This window comes from Lathamus discolor, chromosome 3 (genome assembly GCF_037157495.1).
Source record: "Lathamus discolor isolate bLatDis1 chromosome 3, bLatDis1.hap1, whole genome shotgun sequence".
Taxonomy (NCBI): domain Eukaryota; kingdom Metazoa; phylum Chordata; class Aves; order Psittaciformes; family Psittacidae; genus Lathamus; species Lathamus discolor.
In genome coordinates this window covers 127,732,983-127,746,599 of record NC_088886.1, presented here as the reverse complement: position 1 = coordinate 127,746,599, position 13,617 = coordinate 127,732,983, and the positions used below count along the sequence as shown (strand labels likewise).

At 41.2% G+C, this 13,617-nt stretch overlaps 1 long non-coding RNA gene across 1 annotated transcript; it reads left to right on the top strand.

Moving 5' to 3' along the window:
* The first annotated feature begins 1,552 nt into the window (after positions 1–1,552).
* Positions 1,553–12,652, top strand: LOC136011224 (uncharacterized). The gene is made up of 3 exons (XR_010611301.1): positions 1,553–1,613; positions 1,892–1,927; positions 10,071–12,652. It is a non-coding gene; the product is annotated as an uncharacterized LOC136011224 (long non-coding RNA).
* The last annotated feature ends 965 nt before the right edge of the window (positions 12,653–13,617 follow it).

The window sequence follows — 13,617 nt, the reverse complement described above, 5'->3', positions numbered from 1 at the left end:
CACCTTCTTGCATATCATGAGATCAGTTATTCATGTGGGGTCACACCTCCAGTTGACCTTTATGAGTGGGATTGTGAAGAGAGGAGGTAGTGGATTTTGGAGTGCTTTACTTCAGAAATTGTCAGGCTAAATCCAGTTCATACCTAGAGGTGCTGAAAGTGGTTAGCATCTGAGGGCTGCTCAGACAATCACTGCTCCCTGGTCCCCTTCCTTTGGGGTGACTATCCAAAAATCCCCTTTGCTGATGGCAATAATTCAGATCTTTTCTGCCAGTGTTAGGCCTGGGCTGCATGATCTGTTGTGCCAGTAAAAGCTGCCTTCTGTCAGCACAGCTTTTTTCCACATCCAATGCTATGGCCTGGAAGGGCATAAAACTTTGTGTTTCTCTTAAGTACCACCCCAAAAAAACTTTCCTGGCACCATGCCACCAGTGCAGATGGTGAATGTTGCGTTTTCCCTGCCAGTCCAAACAGTGCTGGAGCAAATGTCCCATAATCACATTGGATCCCAAACATTTTCAAGGTCTGATCACATCTTTAAGTATCCCTGCTTGGAGCAAACGGAAGCCTAGCCACAAAGATCTCATCCATGCAGAGCCTCCTCCCAGTACTGCTATCTATTAACATGTTCCTGTGCTCCTCTAGTAAGGGAAGTACTTAATGCAGAATGAAGCCTGAGTCTCAAGTAAAATGTTTGCATCATGGACAGAGTCCTACAGACCCAGCATGCCCGGCTGTGAGAGGAGAAATAAATGCCTTCAAAGAGACTGGGGGACTGGGGCTGAGCAGGTGATGAAGACAGAACTCCAGGCCAGGGCTGTGTAGGTGGAAAGAGGTGACTGCTAATGACCATGCTGTCAGCCTGTTGAAGTAAGACAAGCCTTCTCTCTTTAACACTCTTGTTAAGCTATTGCCAGAGGCACTCACTGACACTGAAATTCAGGAACTATTTGCAAGCCATCAGAAACACCTTGTGCGAAATTAATCCCCTATCCAGTTCACAAAAAGCAATTGTTCTAGCTGCTCCTGGGACCTCAAAGTCCTGCTTGTGTTAGAAGCTGAGGAAAAAAATACCCTATATAGTCATGGGATGGTCCTTCATTACTTCATTCCTCCCCCCAGTGAAAAAATTACTGGAGAACAGGGGAAAAAACAATCTGCCAAAGCTTCTGGTGTGGGGTTCCCAGATTAGTGGGGAATGCTATAAAGGGGAGAAGGGAAACCCACTTCCCAAGATACTGAAAACATAACTGGGCAATGTGCAAGAGTGGTTATTTAGAAGCAGCTTTCACTGGGGTGATACGGTTTAACATAAGCTTTGGGGGTGATATGGTTTAACATAAGCTTTGGGGGTGATATGTCTTAACATGAGCTTTGGGTTTCATCAGATGTTTTTCCCCTTTAAGGGATGATGTCTAAATACGCAGGGCTGAAATTCATTTACCACCAGATGTCCAAGGCCAGCTCTAACACAAAAGACCAATTTAGCAAATTAGAACTGAGATCTGGGCTATAAATGCCAGAGGCTCCAGAATGTGGGTATTGTCCCATCTTGAGAGCACCAACCTTTCCTCTAAACTTTTTCCACATCCTGATGCAATCCCAAAAGACCAGGTAAGGAAAGGAAATTATTTTAAAAACATAGCAATACTTCCCTCTGCCCTTCACACTGGAAGTAGTTTCCTTTTCTTGAACACATGCTCCATCAGAATATGGAACTTGTGTATGCAAAGTTAGGCTATCAAATCCTCTTGTCAGGCTTTTGTATTTCCAAGGGGTTTGCAGATAGTAGCAGACAGTTTATCTATTTTTTTCACTTTCCTCTAACTTTGACCATTTGTTAATTTATTTATTTTTTTCTTTATTGCTGTTACCCCATTTTGTACCTGTAGGTTGTACACAGGGAGGTAAAATGCAGAAATAAAAAGGTGGGTGAAATATTCAGATTTCTGGGTAAAGAGCTAACTGGTCTCACCTGTGTCACCTTTTCTCTCCTGCCTGGATCTGTTAAGAACTTCCTCCAAGGTCTTGCCATGGTACCATGCTTGCTTGAACACACCTGTATGAGGTGACTCCTTTAGTATGTGTGCATGTGTTTAATCTTTAGAAGAGAGGCCATAAAGAGAGCACTATTTCAAAAGCCGCTGCTTGTCTTGGCATCTTTCTTCTCTCCATTTTTGTTAATTATTTGACGAACTCTTGCTTGTGCCTGATGTCCTTCCAAATGAGAAGAGCTGTCAGCCAACTGTGCACCATTATTCAAACCTTCAGTTATTGCTCTGCAAAAGCCTCTTCAAAGCCCAGCCTGCTGCCCCTGTTTCTGTTTATCAAACAGCTGTGTTGAGGTTGGCTGTGTTTGGTCAAGTTCAAGGAGAAGAGCTGCCAAAATTATGAGAGAGGGAGCAGGGGAGAATAAAAATGCCTCTCACCTCACAGGGAGTAAGAATAGGGAAAATGGCAGCCTCTGGTCCAGGATGCTATAAATAACAAGTTTGGCACTGCTGTACAAGAAACAGTTTGGCTATCCTTCTCTTCTCCTTCCCCACTGGGTTTATTATGTATTTTACCCTCCGCAGCATTTATTGAGGGAGGAGGTTTTGTCAGCTAGAAGACCTTTCTCTAGGTAACTCTTTGCACACCATGTAGATCTCTACCATAACCAAAAAGGGCAATGGACCTAGTCCAGGTCAACACTCCTTGGCTTTTAAATATTTACTCATGCAACAAGCTCTCAAACAGCATCACAGCAAGTGCAAAACTAACTAGAGGTTGAAAAGTCATGTGTTTCATCCCCTTGACAGTAATAAACCTACTGAGATAACTGAGAGGAAAGGAGCAGAAAACATCTCTTTTCTACTGAAGGAAATGTGTACTGACCAAGATGATGGGCAGATATTATTGCAAGATGTATGAAGGTATTCCTCCAGGTTAGTTGCTGCAGGAATTGTGCAATACTCCCAAGAGGATTTCTCCAGAATTGTGGGTATTAGGAAGGGGCAGTAGCTCAGAAATATCCAAGTAGGGGGAATGGGATAAACAGTTAGTAGAATGCTGCGAAAGGGCCCAGGAAAATGCTTCAAGCTCTCTGGAGGTTTTGGCAAAATACAGATTGCCTGTTGTAAGATGGTCCAACATTTTCTCCTGTCTGCAGAATGTTTCTTAGTTTTGATAAAATGCACTCACCTCCTCCACAGTGTAAAGAATTTTAAATCAAAAGGGATTAGTGTCAAATTCACCAGTCCCTCTGAGCACAGATCAATGTGTTGTGTTTATTTGCCACTGGCACCAAGCTGGGCCAGGCAGAGTGATTAATACCCACCTGAGGCTGAGGGATAAGCCCCTGTTACAAAGTCTCTACACACTGTCCTCCAGTCTCTGCCTCAGCTATACGTTGGGGAACAGAGCCACAGAATGTGCGAAAATATAGATACATGGCTGCTTTGCAGAGAGCTTCACATACAGACCATACCATAAGAGTCCAAGAGACAGAAAATATTATTTGCAGATCTTACAAAAAGGCACGTTTTTTTAAGGGGCATCTCTGACTAAACCACTTCTTTCCTTTGTTTTTTCAAGAAAACTTTTTCACAGTTCTCTTCCCTCAGAACAGTTTCCTTCCGTCTCTTCAAATAACCTAGACATCATTTGTATCCTCACTGCAGGATCCAAGGCAAGGCTCCCAGCAGTGTCTCCATTTACTGACCTCTCTCCCTCCTTGTCAGCACTTCGAAGAGGTCTTCTGGGTCCCTTTGTTCCAGGTCTCCCTGACCTTGACTGCCTTTTGAAAGTCCTTGGATCATCAGTTGCACACTTTCTTTGTTACTTGATTTGGCCAGCTCTCTTGTTTTCCATCCCCTCTGGTATCCTTGTCAGTCTCACAGATAGCACTCTTTCCCACTTTATTTGTCTTTATTCAGAGTCTTTCATGATACCTTTTTCCTAACTTCCCCAAAATTCCTTTCACTGCCTTATTCTGCTTTGTGCAAGACCTAAGACACCACTGGAAATAATCATTCACTCATCTTACACTCCCATTGCTTCTAGAAAAGGCTCTGTGCAAGTGATTGTATTTATTGTGTATGTGAATCCTTACCAGCAAAGAAAGGAGGTCCAAAAGTTTAGGTACTTCCTTGAGTTCAAGGTGGAAGAAATACATTTTAGGGAGTCTTTCAATTAATGCCTATAAAAAAACAACTCAACTTGAAATAGTCCTTGAATATAGCCCTAAATCAGAAATCCCATCAGAGGTGCTTTCCTTCTCTGCCATCCTCAATGAGAACTTATTGTTCATAAAAACTTAAGAGTGGTCAAGTTAAAGATCCATGACCCTTAAATCCTATCTGTGTAGCTGGTCGTAAGCTGAGGTTTACCAAAGGAGTAAAAGAGAGGCCACATAGAGTGTGTCTCTAGAGGTGCTCTTTCAGCCGCTGGCAGCATAAGGACTGATGAAATGGAGATCTTGACAAGTCCACTTAAGTGGACTAAGTAATGGAAAGCAACCAACCACTTAAAATTCTCCCAGAATAAATACTGCTCTCCTAAAATATCAATGTCCAGAGGATCTTTTCTTTTTTGCATCTTTTGGTAGTAGTTCGTGGAGATAAATTCACCTAGAAAACTGCCTGGTTGAAAGGGAGTCGTATATCTCTACCTGGGAGACTTGGAGCTGACATATTCATCTGGTGCAGGAATGCTAGCTCAGGTGCCTGAGAACAAGGATGTAAATTATCACATCAAGTTTCTCAGAGCCCCCCATAATAATTTTCCTAATGTCATGTCAGGTTCCCTCAGAAATAGCTCATTTGCCTCAGATGTAGATATGGTGAGAGCTGATCATCTAGGGACATAAACTTATTGTTCTGGCGTAATGCCTAAAGGACACTCTTGATTAAGCCATTTTATCTTTAGAATATTTTCATGTCCCTAGTTTGGCCTCGCTGGAGTGAAGATGACAGCTAAACTCAGTAATTTGGCATTAAGACTTTCCCCAGAGCAGCAAATCAGAAGGCCACTCAAGGGCAGCTTTGTGCAGTATCTCACCGGAGCATCCAGTCTTTTCCTTTTGGGATATTCCCTCAGTTTCTGGTTTCATTGTGAGTTTTCAGTAGCAAGCAGACTGCCTTATTTCAGATGTTTGTAGAACTGAACAGCAGAAAGAGAAATGCCAGGGCTCAGACCTTTTGCTTGAGAAACGTGAAACTTCCTTTTGATATATTTCCCCTCAAAACGTGGTATTTATTTAACAGGCTCTCTGACTGACTCTGGAAACCTGCTATTCTGACTCAAGAATTTTTCTCAGTGAATTATATTAGATAAATATAACCAAAGTGTGTGATTATGTTGGGTCGATTAACTCCTGATGTTAAAGCAGAACCATTCCTTTGGCTCTGTTCTCACCAGCAATTTGTCACTGGTTTATGTTTAAAAAAAACCTCGCTAAGACTTAGTGATGGAAACTTTAAAAAGCCCTTAAATCTTGCCCAGCAGTTAATTGCTCCTGATGTTACATATTGCAGCTATTCACAAGCACATTATTTTCCTCTGCAGACAAGGTGTTCTCTGCAAGACCTGGAATTAATGCAGTACGGCCCTTTCCTCAATGCTTTTCCTGCAATGGTAGAACACATATTACAAATCTCAAGTTCAATCCACTTTACTTTGCTGGAAGAGAGAGTCTGAACTAAATCCTGCAATGTGCTGATTATCCTCATCTCTTGCTGTCAGCATGAGACCCCAGAGGATGAGTGCATGTGTGGACCATGCCTTTTCCTATAATTCATGAGCCCTAAACTGGTATTTAAGCCCTGCTTCAGACATATCACATTCCTGTCTTGTTTGCCCTTCTCTGAGATTAAAATAGCATTTTTGTCTCCCTTCTCCCCTTTGGTTCTCCAGCATTTCTAGTAAGACATCTTCTCCTGCTCAGTGAGTTGTTTCTAACTCTGAATACATCCTAGTCACACTGGGGTAGTCTTCATACACTCTTGGTTATACCACATTGCTTGCAACAGTGATTCACAGGGTTTTGGCAGTAGCTGCCTGTAAGTTCCAAATACCACCACACCCAAACTGTTACATTTCATATTTGAGAAGAAAAATGCAATTTTGTGTTTTAAAATTATTATTAAAAAAAAAAAAAAGCACAGAGGTAAGGTATTTGCAGCAAGGAAAATGTACTCAGGGCTAAGAAGGGTGGGAAATCCCTTTAATTCAGTATTACAGCAACCAGAAAATTCCAAAGAACAGTAAAGTGGATTTAATAATCACCCTGGTTCTGTTTATTTCTAATTGTTAATTGGCTCTGATCCCTATACTTTTGGCTTGATGATTAAAGTTCACCTAAGCAAAAATTAATTTTATTTAAGGAAGGTTCCTGGAATAAGCAGGACATGGGTTAACTGTTGGAAGCTTGCCAGGCATGAGGAAACCAACCTGCAGAGTTTGTAGGCATTTTATTCTACAAAGAAACTGCCCAAAATGTTTGTACTGCAGATTTGGGGAGTTACAGCAGTAACATAAGATTGTGCCCAAAGCCGGAAGAATTAAATGGACCTGGGTAAACAGGTCTTGGAGAAAGCAACTGCTCACCCAAATTCCCAATCCTTCTTGCAGGCCATGGTGTCCCGGTAGTAGGCAGCAAACACTTTCTGGAGGAAAGTAAGGGTCTTTGCAAACTGACACTTTCTGACACTGGCTGAAGAAAGCAGAGAAAGGCAATTGTGGCACAAGGGAGTGAGAAAAGAGTAATATTTTGTCTCAGTCCTTTGACCTCAGGCTTTTCCATGTAGTTAAACCAGGAATATGGTTCCCAGGGATTTTGGGAAATGAATGGCTGTCAAAACAAATACCACCCCCATGACACCCTCCATCCCTCATTGTAAACAGTCTTTAATCGCTTCATAATAGGCTGCACTGGGAAATGGTGATTAATACTGTTTACCACTAGGAAACTCCTGTTGCTTTTTTAACAAGGAGTCATTAGTGTTGAGTTGTACTATGGATATAAGGCTACCTTCCCTGAATTGTGATTTCAAAGGAGAATACTGCGTTAAATTATTGCTCTATGATGGGATTAAGATGAATGAAATGAGGAAGAGAGGGTCTCTTGCTGTCTGTGGCTCTTCTCTGCATAGCTCGACAAGCTCCTTAGAGCTTAGTAAGCATTTGCAGGCACATTTGCAGGCTCATTTGCAGAAACAGAGGTATGGGACAAATACAGTAGTTTCATTTGCTCAGTGCTCACCAGTGAAAAGTCCCTCTTAAGGTGTCTGTTGAAAGCATTGACACAAAACATTTCTTAAACTGACTTTGTAAACTGGGTAGCTGGAAATATAATCTAATTCTTTGATAAAATATTTGAGTCTGATTTGGAGACTTGTCTCAAGTCACTCTTAGACTTGTCTCAAGTCACTCTTAGACTTGTCTCAAGCCACTCTTTGACTTGTCTCAAGTCAAAGAATGTAATGGATTTAAGGAGATTTTCTTTTTACTGGTGGGATAAAGTCCAGGTTAAATGGGCAGTTCAGAGGATGTGACTAGAGCCTCCCAAGCCGGGCCATTTGCTCTAGCTCATTTTCCTAAATCAGTAGGATTCATGGAAAAAAACAAAACATTGTCGGAAACATCACCCCGGACTCAAACTGGTCTGAGGCAGGAATCAGGAGCCCAAAACTTGAATTTTGTCCAAGAAAGTATGAAGCCAATGGAAATTATTCATCTGCTGGTTTGTAAGTTGTAATTGCCTGCTCTCACTCACATGATACACTCTTGTGAGTGTATCTTGCAAGTGTGCTGAAATGTCTTTAAAGCTTTTAGTGACCATTAAAACTCATAGGGTCTTCCTTCCTGAGTAGCACAAACCACAAAATTTCATTAGGAAATCCCCTTTTCAGGCCAATAACTTCTGGCTGAAAATTATTTAATCTCATGATGGCAGCATTTCACCCTCGAAGAAACACACCTTAGCAAAAATGGCTCGCGTGATATCATGTGCCACTTCCTCCTTCTCTCTCTTTCTTTTGCTTCTTTTCTCTTTTTGCGCATGTTTATTTTGTAAATAACAAAAAAATGATTATTTTCCCCACACCATCTGCAGCACTTAAGTGATGCAATCAACCTGAGCCGTAGTGGGGAACCAGTGGTGTGCAGCTTGATGAAATATGCATAAGATCAAAGCTGAGATGGTTCCGAGCCAGAGAGTGGGAATGTGGGCCTAAACTTTCCCAGAGTCTGAAGGAGCTGGTTCAGCCCATTGTGAAAGCCCTGGGTAGATTCCAGATGCACATTTTCCTAAAATGTGGTGGTATTTAGATCATCATCTCTCATTTGAGCTTATTATAATGAATCAGCTTCACTGTTCACTACCTTTGTAATTGGTTTGATTATTTTATTATATATAGTTTTTAAAGAAACTTTTATGGCAGTATGCTATTTGCTTGAATATGAACAGGAACATCATGTTCAAAGATTGATGATGCATAACATAAGTGAAAAGGGGTTCATAACCTTACATGGGATCTTAGTCTTTTCTGGTAGTTCCAAACAACACAGCAGTGTCTGTGCAGCAGATAGCATTTCTTCCAGCAGCTGCTGTGAGAGAGTGAATTCTTAAGGGACAGTAAGTGCAGTACTGGCCAAATGGACCACTGTGAATAACAACCTCTGCCCATTTATTAATGCATTATGTAATTAACACAGAGAATAACAATATGGGTATGAAACTTTTCCTTAACACTCTCTGGTGTAAGTTCTTCTTTTCATGGATTTATAGCTTTGTCAAACTTTAATCATTCGAACTGAAACTTTCCATATTCATGCTCTGCCTTAGGCTGGCCTTTTTTCTGTGTGGTTTTGTTGGGGATTTTTGGGGGAGTGTTCTTTTTTTTCTTTGGTGGGTAATTAATGTTTTAACAGTCTGGCCATTTCTGAAAAAAGAAATGGAGGAAAATAAATTACTTTTCTAAACCAGACATTTTTTCCCTAACTGTTTTTCTTGAAACAGTCTGAAACCTTAAGGCTTTCAGGAGGAAACTTGAGAGGGAATGAACTGGGGAAGAAGAAGGGACTGTTATGCTGGGGTTAAACCCCCAGACATGACAATGTGCATGTGGTCCTTAGAGCTTGTAAGAGTAGTATGCAGTCCAGTCACCAGTCTCTGCATGTTGTGTCTGAAAAGCGCCAGTCTGTACTACAAACTTTTTACATGGCAGGCAGATGAGTAAAGATCCTAAACAGAAAGGCATAACTGCAAAAAAACTAGCAGTATAGGTGGTCACAACAGTGTTTGTTCTTTGAGTTACAGAAAAGTGTAGTAAGCTGCCAGCTTCATGGAAAGTCATGGTTATTAGTCTTAACTCCCCATTTTTTCAGTTTTCCATCTAAGTCAGCCCTATATCACTGCCTGAAGAGACAGATAGGGACCATTTATACATTTTAAAAGTAAGTTTGTGGAAAGGTTTTATAAGAGATGTGTACAGAGCTAAGATCCCTTTTATGACAATCTGCCTTTTAGAAAGATTGCACACTAAATCGAAGTGATTGATTGTGTTGAGTGTACTGTCTAATTCCACATTTCCTCCCAGAATCGGGAAGAGGAGCCAGGATTTTGAATATCCATATATTTTTGCTGGCTAGCAGAGACATAAATGTATCACATCTCCCTTTAACCATCTGTTCTTGAACAGTAACAACATACAACCTCTGCCAGTTGTTCCCTTCAGTTCACACAGCAGATAGTAACGTACATTCAAAGGTAGTGGGCTCTGACTGATGCATGAGGTTCACGTGCACCCTTCCTCCCTCCACCCTTCCTTCCTTCACTAGCATGCATTTACCCAGAGTAATTAAAGACCCAAGTCTACTGCAGAGCTCACTCCAGCTTGTTGAGTCTGCCAGCCAGTATGGAAGAGGAATCTCTGAATATGCTCTCGTACCCATACTAAACCAGTTCCTCAGCACGTTATCCATGGGCTCCTCTCTTTCAAGCTACTGGTTACCTACAGCTACTGCTTGAAAACCATGAGGAAGCCATTCCCAATGCAAGCTTATTCCCTCCGATGTGTTTTTTCGTAGGAAACCATGAAAGAGGAGAGGGAAGGACATAATACAGTCTACTTCAAGAGCACTTTTAAGATGTTTATTTTAGAAACGTCTCCTCCCTCGAATGTCCTAAATTCTTCAAACGTTACTCTCTGCTAAAGCAAATGTTCAGAATAGCTGAAGTAGCTGAAGTCCATAGCTACTATGCAGAGTTTGAAGACTGGGGATAGAAAGGATGACACCTGATTCTTCCCGTGCTTTTCTGTGACACTCCTCGGTGGAGCAGGAAACTTCTTGAGAAACCTTGTCCTTCTGCCAGTCTCCAGTGACAAATGACTGGGCAGCTCTGGAGTTATGGTTGAACATCCAAGGTGTTTGCTTTCCCCATGAACTTCAGGACCTCTCTTTGTTTCTGCTTGAAACAAGGCCTCTTATCAACCAGGATGTTGTAGTCTCTGACTTGTAGGTTCTACTCTCCAAATTCTGCTGTGAACAAAACAGGTGCAGCTATATATTTTTTTTTTTCAAAATTGATTACTCCAATTATTCACTTTATTATATGAAACCTAAGGAAAAGATGAAGTGCACTAATTCCTGGCCACCTGCCAATTGCAGCTCAGTCATTAGAAATTACAAATTGATGCTGGTTGTTTTGTACTGTTCCATGGGAAGATTTATGTCTTTATGTAGCCAGTGCTGATGGAATAAATTAAACTGGGCATGAAAAAGGAATAAAGATTTACTCAGCATTTGAAAGCCTGGCTTCAATGCCTCATGGAAGAGTGTGGCAAATATTCTGTAGACATGCAAATATATCACATATCCTTAACAAAGAAAGACTGGGTAAGTTGCCATTAAATCTGTGACATTTCACCCTAATGCCCTCTCATTCCCAGAAGAGTCCTCTAAGCTGCTGGGAAAAAAGCACTGCATTCTCCCAGTGCAGAAAAAATATTATACTGGGCTTCACAGGAGAAACGTGCTTTGTTGAAATCTAAACTGGAAGTTTTCAGGTCCTCAGGGTCATTACTACTGGAGCACAGTAGACTGCAGAGGTGTAGAAGAGGACTAGAAGAGGAGTGTGCAGGCAGAGCATGGTTAGAAAAACCTGCCATGCCTCTCTGTGCAGACTCCCTGGCAGATAGTCACCTGGAATGCACAGTGTTTGCGCCATACAGGGCTTTTCAGTGAACATATTGGCACTCTGATATTATTTTAGTTTTCATTTTGAACAAGGGACTGCCCAAGGAAAGAGACTAGACTTAAACAGATCATCTTTCCTCCAAGCTTGCTGCCAGCAGGAACTGAAGTTGGTTTTCATTTGTGTCCTTTTGGCAAGCCAGCTCTGCGACTTAGCCTAGATTATGTGTTCAGAGCTATGTGCAGGATTTTAGTAATTCTGCTTGCACTGCTTAGACTGCATTGGTCACCCTTGCCCAGGCCTTTCCCCAGAGTCAAAAAGAGCATTGGCTTTGCAAAACTGCCAACATTCCAAAAAAGTCACCAGACAGATCAAGGAAAGAAAAGAGTTAAAACTCATGCCTTGTCTAAAACATAAACCAGCCAAACATATGGGAGGTTTTTTCTGAATTTTGCATTAAGGGACCATTAAAAAGCCTTGGTCCCATGTAAGACCTAAACCTGAAACATGCTGCTTCATGCAAAAATCTTGCTGTTTGAAACTTCTTGTTGCAAATGCATTTCTTTGTCAATGATTCATAGCAGGTTGTTTCTTGGATGACTTGTATTTCATTTTTTTGCTTTCAAATGTACATATTGTGTGAGTCCAGATGTGAAGTCATTCAGATAAATAGTACTTTTTCCTTGTCTGTTCATGGGCAATTTGTTGCTGGGATTTGTCTGTTCTGATTGGGCAGTTTAGCCACACGGTTAATTTTAATTTCACTCTTCATAAGTGTTCTCTAAATTCACTTGTTTCCAGCCTGAAATGGGTTTCATCCTTTCACCATTTAAAAGAATGCCAAGACTTCTAGGATTGGATAAGCACAGGACTGAACACAAAGTCCTTTGCTGGAATGTTTAATGAGGAGTGAACAAAAGAGGAGTGAGTCAATGTGAAATTGCTGATTAATACAAAAGTGTATGCACAAAAATCCATGTGTGTGACTCATCTAAGAGAGAGGCCCCAGATAAATTCACTTGCTCACTGGGAAGTGAAAATTAGGAGGAATCTCTTGGATAACAATCTCACAATCATCTTTCTCTTGATGCATGTAGAGCAATCTGACTCCTGCCATCTGCTGAGGCTTTGTGGGAAACATTGAAAACTCTTCTTCCTTACACTATTTAATTTTATAGCCTTCCTTCTCACATAGCTTCTCCTTAGGTGCATCAAAAGAATGTAATCTACCCGTGGTGTGCTTAAAGACCAAAACCTGCCTATTCCCAGAACATCCACCCAGTGTCCACTCAGTGTCCTTGCTGAAGAAATAATAAGGACAACACAGCATAAGATATACTTTAGTTCCACTGGATAACAAGGTTTTCATACACTGTTGAAGACTGCAAGAACGTTAGGGAGAGCAGCTGATGCTACAACATGGATGCACTGGAAACAGTTGGTTTAGAGTACTGAAAGGAGCCTGTCATTTACAAACCTGCCTATGAATAAATAAAGAGAAATATGCTGGAAGAAGAGATAAGGACATAGATACTACCTAGACTGTTTTCAGGTCCATCTAAGCAGCAAAGGTACCTACCACAAGACTGAAAAGTATCTGAATCGCCTAATAATTTCTTAGGACAACATTTTAGCATACCTGAGGAGGAAGAGGGTAGCTAGTCTTGCTAGCCCCTTGACTGCTCAGTGAGTTTGAAAGTTTTGATTCAAATGGGCACTTCTCATCCTTCTGCTGTCAGCCATCTTACAGCTGAAAAAACAGGCATCACTGGAAAGTGACATCAAAGCTGGAGGGAGAGGGGGAAGAAGTAGTGAGTGAAGGATAGGACAGGATAAACAAGGAGAAAGTTGTCCTGTTCGTTACACTTTAGAACCTACACTTGGCATAATATGTATGTCCTGTGGTCACAATATCTCCAAGATTCCTCCTCCCCCCTCTTTTTTAACAACATCTCAAATGGAAATTTTCATCAAATCTGGAGATGTCACTCTCCAGTGATGACATTGTAAGTTGTAAGGTGGTTGCATATATTAAAGGAGGTAAGCAATTAATAAATACTTTCTTTTTGGCCAGAATAGGCTACCAGGCCCTATTCTCAGCTAAAGAACAGTACAAGTCTGGGAACAGGAAGATCTTACACAAGAGATACTAAATGTGATGAGGAGCTGAAGTGTCCGTGACAGGATCTTTCTCAGAAAGTCAACTTATTCACCATAACAGAGCCATCCATTGATAATAAGTTTTCACTCCAAGGTTTTTTAGAGAAAATCCTTGCATCTCAGTTCCTCAGCACAAACAAGGTGTGTGTTTATATCAGATGAATTGATTTCTCATTTGATTGTCTTTTTTCTTGACCAAAGTCCTCAACGAACTCTCGGAACTGCAATTACTGTGGGTATTTGAATGGAAGTTTTACATGGAGGCTTAATATCTTGTTA